Here is a 10,842-nt window from a genome sequence, read left to right on the forward strand (position 1 = left end):
TACATCCTCATTATCAGGTACCAGATTCTGGGGCTATAGCCTGTGGCTCCAGTATCTGAATCTCTCTTTAAGAGGACCCAATAATGGACTGGCTTAGCTGCCTCAATTTCCCCAATGTGGTGAGAGCAGTTTGAAAGGACACAATTCAAGCAAGCTCAACTTTATATGGCCATGTACAAGCTGTCTCACTTCTGTTCGTCACGTCATTTATTCGTTCATTCATCTGGCAAATATTTATTGAGTGGCAACCAATAAGTGGGCTGCACAGGTGCTGCGGATACAACTTCCATCCTCCCATCTGTGTGGTCATATATGATCAGAACTTAAAGAAACAGCAATGCCATCCCCTCCCAATGCCCATGTGCTGCCAAGGCTTCCCAATGGTCAGTTGCATGCATCCCCGGCCTTTGTGGAAGATAATTAACTGGTCAGAGAACATGGTCCAGTGAAGACAGTCCTGCTGGAAAATCACCGCACTGTGCCGTTTTCTCAAGTTTCATTTTCTAAGATCTCAGCACAGAATTGTGAATCTGAGATCACAGCTCCTGAACTCTTTCTGAGAAAGAGGCTGGGGAAAGATAGATGAAAAGAAATAACTTGTGGGCCACGCTGGCTTCATTACTTCTGGTTGGACTGGAGGTAATATACCCAGAGCGTGAGGCAAGTTCCTCAGTTTGGCAAATCAAGAGTCTTGGCTCAAGTCAAGAGAGTTGAGAGATTTAACCAAGAAAATCTCTATCAATGAGGTTAAACAAGAATGCTGTCACCAAAACAAAAAAGAGTGGAATCCGTGATGCCCAAACTTCCACACCTCACTAAGACACCCTCAAACACTTGCTTTCCCCTCCTGAATCCAGACCATTGTCTTTTCCTCTTATGGACCATTCTAAGAGCCTCCCAAAGGGTCAGCCAGCTGTGGGTCTGCAGAGCCATCCATTCTCCAATGGTGTCTTCGGATTGCTCTGTCTCCAGAAGGAAAGAAGGACCCCAGCTCCTCTTTGCTTAGATACGTCTCTGAGTCCCTGGCGCCGGGTGGGGGTGGGTGGGTGGGAGTGTGTCAGGCTGTTAGCTGGGAATCAAGGCTGCTCCTGGCCCCTCCTGAGTTCCACCTTCTGGTGAGTCTCCCTGTTTCACTCAATATGTATAATTATTAGGACAGGACTGGGGACCGATGGTGTTGAAACCACACCCCACAGGGTTAAACCAGCAGAACATCTAAAGCTTGTTTTTCAGGGAACTATTTCCTCCTAATCAGTTATTATGTCTTTTCAGACCCCACTAATGAACTCACTGGCTGTCTCTGTAAAAGCCTGGACTTGGGGTCAACTGATAGGGTTCCAGCAGAGGAACAAGCGAGACCCTGCATTCCTTACCTGGGGTAAGAGCCCGGGGCCCCATCCAGTTTATGCGGGCTCTCTGAGCTTGCCCATAGCCCCTTCCCCTTGTCCTGAGATAACCTCCTGACGTCATGGGCTGAATTTTGCCTCTTTCTAGTGTTGTCTCTACCCCAAAGCGAACACACGGGATGTATGTTACATGATGTTTGCTAAATGTGCATGCTCCACCTTTCCTCATGACTAGTCATAAGTTACCCTGCCCCTTTCATCAATCTGGTGTCAGCTCCTACTCTGAATTTCCCCTTCAAAAACCCTGCTTGATCCTTCACCTGGAATCTCAGAGATGGTCTTTGCACATCATCAGTTTGCCCTCTCCCCAGGTAGCTGGCCTCCTGAACAAAGCAACCTTCCTTTCCAGCCAACACTGGTGTGTCAAGTATTGGCTCTCAGTCGCTGAGCAGCCCAACTCGGGTTTCCATAACACTGTAGCTTTCTACCTTAGACTTAATTTTCTTTTGTATCCCCATCTCCTTCACAATCCAGCCTAGTTCTCGTTCCTCCCAGGGACTGCTTCTTCCTTCTCTCTCCAGAGAGCCAACCACTCCTTCATCTGCAGGGTCACTTCTGTATTCCAGTGCCTCTCAATGTGTTTTCTGTGTTGAGTTATACCTGACTGGATACTGTGTCTTGCTTGCCCGCAGTGACCTTGACACACCAGGGCATGGACTCTGTGGCGCACAGTGCCCAGTGAATGATAAACAACTGCATATGTGATTTTTTTTTTCAGTTAAGTGATGAAATGGAAGGGAATAAGTATTCCGAAATAGAAGAGGGGAAGTAAGACCCACTAAATCTGCCTTCTTGGCCAACAGTCAACACCACTTCATAGTGAGGAGCTTCCTTGTCTCCGGGGCTGGGGATTGGGACCTGAGAACAATCCAGACTTTGCCCTCATGGAATATTGCTGAAGAGTGCAGGCCTTGGAGCCAACCCTCTGGGTTTGAAAGCCAGGTCTCTCACTCGCTGTGTAATCTTAGGCAAGTGACCTAACTTAAATCCATCTTGGGTTTTCATCTCTGGGGTAACGATGGACTTTATCATCCAGTTTTGTCATGAGAACAAATGAAAAAGTCCTCGTCTAGCACTTCGAGCAGTGTCTGGCATAGTGAGCATGGGGTAAATGTCAGCTTTTAGTAGAGAGCTCACAGTCAAGCAAGCTTGAGGTAGCATGAAGATCAAAAGAGTCATCACTGAGAGAACACGATTTCCTTAACAGAATCTGCATGCTGGCCTGCAGAAAGGCTCAAGATCTGTTGGGTAGAGTCTGCTGAGACGCTCAGGGATGGGGCTTTGATGCTGGAGGCATGATTTGGGGAAGGACAGATGTGGTGGTTGAGATACTTGTTAACCAGCTCTCAAGTTTTTGCGGGCTTGTTGAGGACGCCAAAAAGGAGCTGGTGGTCTGCAAAGAGAGAGGTGAGACTGTGAGCTCCTCGGGCAAAGAACTTTGCAAGGCAAATGAGTTTTCAAAGCCCGGGCTTCAGATCTACCTTTGTGTGGTGTGTGATGCAACCCTTTCCTCAGCCTTCTCACAAGGTCCTCATGGTCCTAGCTGCTGGAGTTGGCTTCCTTTCTTCCCCACTCTAGAAGGTGGGGTCTGGGCTCAAGGTAGTTGGTGAGAGCAGTGGTGCCCCCAGGAGGCCAGCGACATCTGTAAAGATGAGGGCAACACAGTGTGAGAAGTTCCATGAGAAAGGCAGTTTGGGTACACTGAGGCAAAAGAGGCAAAAGCAGCCTTGGGAGCAGTGGGAAAGGATCAGCAGATTGCCATTGGTGAATGTGCAGTTCAACAGTAGGATAGAGTCAAGTTCAAGTGCCTTGCAGCCGCGCCTCAGGAGTGCCCACACCAGATAAACTAACACTAAACACTGTATGTCTCTGGGAAGTTCCTGTCACCTCTCATGTTATATCCAACCATGCCCTTTTGCGTGGGGACAGGTAAAGAACATGGCACCTGCCCGCAGAGTTGGCATGGATGTCTCTGTGTGTCTGAAATGCCAACGAGGCCCAAAACACAGCACTGGAAAACTTCCAGAAGCCTCCATGATATTATATACTAGTTCATGGATCAAGCATTTGGATGCCCTAACTCCAATTTGAGACCTCCAAACCCAACTGCTTCTAGACATTGTTCAGTGTGTCCTTTTTTGGTTGACTAGCTTTGAGCACTTACTACCCGCTAGATGCTATGCTACATGCTTTACTTGAACCATTTCTCTTCAGCCTCCCTGAAACCTGGTAAGTCCGGGGAAATTATGAGCTTCATGCCACAGATGAGAACATTGAGGTTGAGAGAAGTTAATTGGCCAGCGCAAGATCATACAGCTTGTAAGTAGTAGAGTTGGGATATGGACCCTGCCAGGTCTCTTGGAATCCAAAACCTGAGATCTTAATAACTATGTTAATTGGTTTGGAAGGGACCAGAAATTATCCAGTTCAATCAGTTGCATACCTAGAGGGTGCAACTTGCATTGGCAAGTGCATGGGACCAGGACACTGCTTTTGCTTTGTCAGAGACGCTGCTGCTATGCCACACTGAGCAAGTTACTAAACCTTCCTGGGCACCAGTTTTCTTTTCCAAGAAAAGGGATGGGAAGGGAAGACAGGGGTGGGGAAAGGAAGGGAGAGTAGGGAGGGGGAAGGCGTAGGAGGGGAGGGAGGAGAAGACATAGGAGAACAAGGGGAAGACATAGGAGGGGAGGGAGGGGAGAGGAAAGAGTAAACTGTCTTCCTCATAGGTTTGTTTTAAGGAGCAACTGCAAGTAAAAGCCTAATATAAAGAGTGGAACAGAAGGAAAGCCACCACTTTGTCCTCCTAAACAGACAGCAGGCATATCCTAGTCATCTTTTATGGGGTAGCTAATTTCTGGTACATCTAGCCAAATGTGATTAACAAGGAAAAGTTTAATATAGAACCACTCCCTTTTCTGACTCACTAAAAAAATGAGATAATCTTGAATATTGCATTAAAATAAAGAATTTAAAAGTTGAATTTGATTTTTGGCTGCTCTGTGCTAAGCATTTTCATATGCATTTAATCTCCAGTAATGCAGAATGAGGCTCCCAGATGGTTAAGTGATTTGCCTCCAAACACACAGCTAGTAAGTAGTGAGGATTTGAACCCGGCACTGCCTGATTTTACCTGCAGGCACATTTCCACATAGCAAGGGCTCAGCGCAGATCCATTTGAACACAGAAGCGAAGTGAAGTCACCATAACATCCTGGGAAGGCTCCTAATGTCTCCACGTACCCCAAATGGAAGAGTTTCCTCTGCCATGTCCAAGTCTAAAACCTTACTAAAACCCAACTGCATCTAAACAAATTAACCAACCTCAAAATATATAAAGGGCCAACAGACAAAAAAGGATATATAAGTGATAAAGTATATCACTTGCTGAAGGATAACTTTACCAGTCTTGAAGTAAAGGAGGAATTAAATTTTTAAAAATCAAGGGCTGTATTGAATGTGAAACTTATTTAAAACCATGACATGAAATTAAAAGGTAGACAACAAACTGAAAAAGAGAAGTCTTAAAATGATTAAATATTGAAGCATACGATATGCATGTATGAAGAAATATGCAAATTTTTAAGGAAAGAGACCAAGATCTCAATAGAACAGTAACCCAAGGACACAAAGAAAAAAATTACATAGAACAAAAAACAAATACTAAGCACGTATCCTGGTAAACGTTTGTCCTGAGTAGTAATCAAAGAATTATAGTTTAAAATAATCTTTATCATCAGAATAACATGTAACAGTTTTATAGTTCTTAATATTTACTAAGTACCTAACATATAGAAATTCATTTAATCCTGAAAACTGCCTTAGGAGATAGTGCTATTTCCATTTCATAGGTGAGGAAATTGAGGCCCCTAGAGGCATAATAACTTGCTCAACTCAGAACAAAGTCAACTTTTGTTTAATAAGCTCACGCACAGACATGCAGATTGGGGAAATAATTCAAGAGAAGCAGAAATCTCTATGAAGGCAGTTGTTCACTGAACTGTTATCCAGCCCAGCCCTGTCCTATATAAGTGTAATACAAACCGCATATTTAAAATTTTCTAGGAAACGGGGCACCTGGGTGACTCAGGCGGTTGAGTGTCCAACTCTTTTTTTTTTTTTTTTTAAAGATTTTGTTTATTTATTCATGAGGGACACAGAGACATAGGCAGAGGGAGAAGCAGGCTTCCTGTGGGGAGCCTGATACAGGACTCGATCCCAGGAGCTTGGGATCACGACCCGAGCCGAAGGCAGATGCTCAACCACTGAGCCACCCAGGCATCCCAACCAACTCTTGATTTCAGCTCAGATTGTGATCTCAGGGTCGTGAGATCGAGCCCCATGTCGGTCACCACTCTGGGCATGGAGCCTGCTTGGGATTCTCTCCTTCCCTCTCCCGCTGCCCCTCTCCTCACCTCCTCACCCGCCCACACCACTTGCATGTTCTCTTGCTCTCTAAAAAACAACAAAAAATAAGATTTTCTAGGAACTATATTCAAAGATTGTTTTAAATGTGAGATTAATTTTAATAATTTACTTTCTTGAACCTAATATTTCCAAATAATAAAATGTCAGCATCAATAATCAATATAAACATTTACAGTGCTTTTTCTTAGAAATCTGGTGCATATTTTAAAGATTTTATTTCTTTATCTGAGACAGAGAGAGAGCAGGAGTGGGGTGAGGGGCAGAGGGAGAAGTAGACTCCCCTCTGAGCAGGACCCTGGAACTCTGGGATCATGACCTGAGACAAAGACAGATGCTTAACTGATTGAGCCATGCAGGCGCCCCTCGTGCATATTTTATCTTCAAAATACACCTCAACCCAGACTAGACACATTTCAAGTGCTCAATAGTCACATGTGGCCAGTGGCTACCTATTCAGATAGCACAGATCCAGAATAGCAGAATATAGAAAATATTCATTAGGAGAATGGTTTAGAAAAGTATAGTCCATCAGTCTCTGGAATTGTATAAATACATAGAAATATATAAAATGTTTATGCTTTGTTAAGTACAAAAAAATCTAAGAATATAAAATATTAGGTCAGTAGATATTTAAAATGTGTCTAAATGCAGACCACAGATGAAAGAGAACGTGCAAACATTAAAATAGTTGTGTTAGCATGCTGGGATTTAAGGTTGGTTTCTTTGTCAAATTTTCTTTTCCTTTAAATAGGCATTCAACGTTTATTTCTAGAAAGAAACTTTCCTAAACAGAAGAAAGGCAGGGAGGGAATCTTTCATACAAAAATACAAATACTTGGATATTTTTAATATTTTTTTATAAACCGTATATCCTCATAAATTCCACATACTAGTTATCATATGAGTTTATTCTTGATAAACCTCAGTATTTTTTTGACATAGAATTTAGATTTTGAGATTACTGGCCTCTTTTGTTTGTTTATGTTAATGTTCAAAAAAAAAAGCTCAGTTACTTAAAAAAAAAAAGGTCATTCACAAACCTTTGAATAATACATTATTTGGACAATGGGATGCTAGGACCATTGTTCACATCTAATATACACTTTTAATAGTACATTCTTTTCTTTGACCTATGAGCTATCCTGAAAGCTGACCCAAAACCATGCCATTTTTCTGTGGATTCCTAGAGTTAGAAACCAGTAAATAAAACCCCAGCTACTGCAGAAAAATATAGAAATTTTGATTTCAGTTTTCATTAACATGCCTAGCTCAGAAGTAGAGTCCGGAAAGAAATGTGTGAGTTAGATGAAGAAGGATGACTGGAATCACAAAAATGATTCCAGGATGGAATCCAGATTCATCCCGAATTCAAAAAGATTCCAGAAATGGATGGGTTGGATAAAGGATGACTGGAAGCACAGATGGCCGTGATCCTGAACTTGGAGAGGCAGCCTCTGCTGGGGAGAGGGCATGAGTTTAGGGTCAGAGAAAACAATTCTGGCTCTGCCTTCTACTTTCTTGGAAAACTGCATCTTTGTTTCCAAATCTGTAAAATCAGAGGTCATAAGCTTAATCCTATAGGTAGAGGGTTAAATAAGAGAACCCATTTCCCTAAAGATCTGTGATTCTCAGAGATCATGAAGTGCAACCTCTCGTTTTAGCAGCATGGTGTAAACAGGCTGGGAACCCAACCAGTCTGCCTTGCTGGAGTCGTGGTACTTTGAGGACAAAGGCCTGGAGTCCAGGCTCTGAAGTCAGAGCACTGAATTCCAGTGTCAGCTCCACCAGCTTCTGACACTATGACCTTGAGCAAGTCATTTACACTGTCTGTCTCAGTCACCACACCTCTAAAGTAGGGACAATCATTGTGTCTATTTCTAGACTGATTGTAGTGATTTTAAAAAGTCACACTCAGTAAGGTGTCTGGCATACTGCAAGCTCTTGGTGTTATCTGTTATTCGTAGTAGTCCCTGAAACTTTCTTTGAATGCTTTCAGTGTTTGCAAACCAATTCTTATGATCAGCCTTATTTTATAGTCAGCATGTATATTTTACTCCTCAATTGGTGGAATCTTTACAGTGTAAATGCTAAGGAATTAAATTTTGATAATTCTAGAAAATAAAATAGAGTTGGGGGAGGAGGGGGTGGTATAAGACCACCACTAGAGGGAATGTTGGCAAAGATTTTATCTCTGACTTTCCGGGGCAGGTGGGTTCCACAGAGGGAGAGGCACAGATAGAAGGAAGGGAGGGGAGGAGGTCACGGGTGCAGATGGGTACAGAGGTGTGGTCCTGGTTGAAGGAGAGCTTGCACAAGGTGAGCAGGAAGGCAGGGCTGCACCCTGGAAATCACCATCATTTATTGAGCACTTATTGTATGCTGAGCCCTGTGCCTCGTCATTATTAGTTTGTTTCTGAGAAATGGGAATAATAGGATCTCCTTTATAACCATTGTTGTGAGCACTTCAAGAAATACTGTGGGTCAAATACTTGAACGGTGTTTGACACAGAATATAAAATTAGTTGTTACTATTATGATGATGATGAAAACCCTCCTGTTTCAGATGAGGAAGGCTAAGTGGGCAACATGTCCCAAACCATGGAGCTACTGAGTGGCAGATATCACCCTCCTCTGATTCTGAAACTCTTCACTCTGTAGAGCTCACAACTCAAGCCCAGGCTTCCAGCCTCCTCCTGCCCAGCCCAGCCCCACCCCTCAGCCTTCCACTGAGGTCACGATGGGCTCTGCTATCACATGGGCCTGGGCTGGGACCCTCATTCTGCCTCTCCCTGACTATGTGACCTGGGCCAGTCACTTCGCCCCTCTACAACTCAATCAGCTCATCTGTGAGGTGGAGGGTCTTTCATCTCACAGGGATTTTATGGGGATTCAATAAGGTTTTCCAAGTAGAGTGCTTAGCTCAATGCTTGGCACATGAAAAGCACTAAGTGGATATTAAGCTATTATCATGAAGTGGGCACCTGGGTTCTTTGTAACCAGAGTTCCACACCACTGATATTTCCACACTCAACCTTTATTCTGGAACAGTCTGTGACAAAAGAAAAATATCTGAAACCTTGGCTTTGACAGCTCTCTCCCTCTTTGTAATATGCCATTTTCTTAATTCAGCACTGTATGAATCAACGTGGCCATCTCTCTGGCCTCTAAATTCATTGATGGCGTCAGCGGGCAATGAAATGCCAGGGCACTTGGATCCAACCGTCTCCCTGCCGTTCTCTGGCTTTCCCTGGGTGAATGGTAACATTTTCAAATGGATAAAAATCTCCAGCCAACGTCGCTCTCCTCCTCCAGAGCAGATTTATTACAGAGTGGTTGGCATTTCCACATGCTCCGCATTTGTCAGTGTCAGATTCATATGCATTCTTAGGTGTCTATACATATATAGGCATAATTTCAATCTCCAGTGAACAAAGGCTATTTTTCTAACTTGGAGATCTTCCAAAAGATCCCTGCATCTCATCTATTTTTAAATGTTTGTGTGATTTAAAAGTATGGTAATATCAAATGATACAGAGGAGGGCTGGATACTCAGCTTCCAGCATCGGATCATGTGCCACGCGTCAGCCGCTTCTATATCCAATATTTACTTGGACGGGTAGGCATTATTCTTGGTCTACAGGGGAGGAAACCGAGGCTCAACCTGATGAGCTATGTGCTCAAAGTGGCACCCGCTCACGACCCGCCAGCTGAGAGCGGGGAGGGTGGGGTGCAAACCACCCTGCTTCCAAATCACATGCTCCTGCATTTATCACAGCTGCCTCTGCAGACTCACTCATGCATTTCAAAGCTATTTACTGAGCACCTACTGTGTGGCATTTTGCCAGGCGCTGGTGAGACAGCGGTGGGGAAAATAAGCAAAAATTCTTGCCTTCAGGGAGCTGACATTCTAGTGGACACACCACACAGATCAGTTCTGTGACTTGGCTTTGTCTTCGTTGGATGACTTGGGGGTGAAGGAACAAGGCAAAAGTGCAAGCGTGGCTGAGGGGTGGTTCCTGTCCTTCCCCAGATCACGGTGGCATGGGACGTGTCCAGGGCAGGCCTTTGGGGAAGGACCGAGGAGAGAGATGGCACATGAGGCTGTGCCTGTTCCTCCCAGGCTTCTGTTCTCTCCTCTGCAGTATTTAGGTCGCTTTCCTCCGGGACTTGGGGCTTTGACAGCACACACTGCTGCTTTAGAGCAAGTCGAGATAACGTGGGCTGTTGAGCAGCAGGCCATGGGGCAAGGCGTTGTTAGGATGGGGAGGATAGAGGAGTTCCAGAATGTTGGGAGCAGGTGCTCAAAAAAATAATAGTGGGCGCACTGTGACCACACATACTCCTTTCCTCAAAATTCCATAGTGGCATCAATGGGAGAATGGTGACTTATCCTCCTGATGATCTTTTTTCAAAAGCAATATCGTCAGCTACCATTCATTCAACAATTCCTGCGGCAGGCACCGTACTACGTTCGTTGTGTGTGTTGTCAAATTTAATTTTAAAAAAAGAGAGAGAGAAGGGAAGAAAGTGAGATTCGGAGAAGCTAGTGAATGGAGAAATTGAGATTCGCAACTGAATTTGTCCTGGTCTCAAGCTTTTGTCCTTTCCCCCGACACCCAGCTGCCTCTGTGGTTCCCGACAAAGCTTTAAGGAGAATGTGGGATTAATCTGTGATTCGTTCTGAGTCTTTTATACCACCTGGTATAGCTTGCGCACCACCTGGGAGCTTGTTAGAAATGCAGAGTCTCAGGCTCCAAACCAGACTTACCGACTCTGAATTTGCTTTTTAGTGAGACAGGACATACGCGCTCCGAAAGGTGGTAGAGAGATGCTTCTCTCCGGCTCCAAAAATCATTACATCTAGAATTGAATTGGTGGCTGCTGTTCAATTTAATCAAGAAGTGGCATTTTTAAAACTTGTTTGGGTGCCTCTTCAACAAAATTGAAATGGAGGAACCACTGAGTGAGCTAAGAAGTTAGCTTTAGAAGAAGAATTTCTGCTTCAGAGA

General features: G+C 44.1%; 1 long non-coding RNA gene across 1 annotated transcript; it reads right to left on the minus strand.

Annotated features, from left to right (window-relative positions):
- Positions 1-305: 305 nt before the first annotated feature.
- LOC144294645 (uncharacterized) lies at positions 306-10,128 on the minus strand. The gene is made up of 3 exons (XR_013362016.1): positions 9,723-10,128; positions 2,888-3,048; positions 306-2,799 (listed from the first exon to the last, which is right to left on the minus strand). It is a non-coding gene; the product is annotated as an uncharacterized LOC144294645 (long non-coding RNA).
- Between the last annotated feature and the right edge of the window lie 714 nt (positions 10,129-10,842).

The sequence above is a fragment of the Canis aureus genome, chromosome 23 (genome assembly GCF_053574225.1).
Source record: "Canis aureus isolate CA01 chromosome 23, VMU_Caureus_v.1.0, whole genome shotgun sequence".
NCBI lineage: Eukaryota > Metazoa > Chordata > Mammalia > Carnivora > Canidae > Canis > Canis aureus.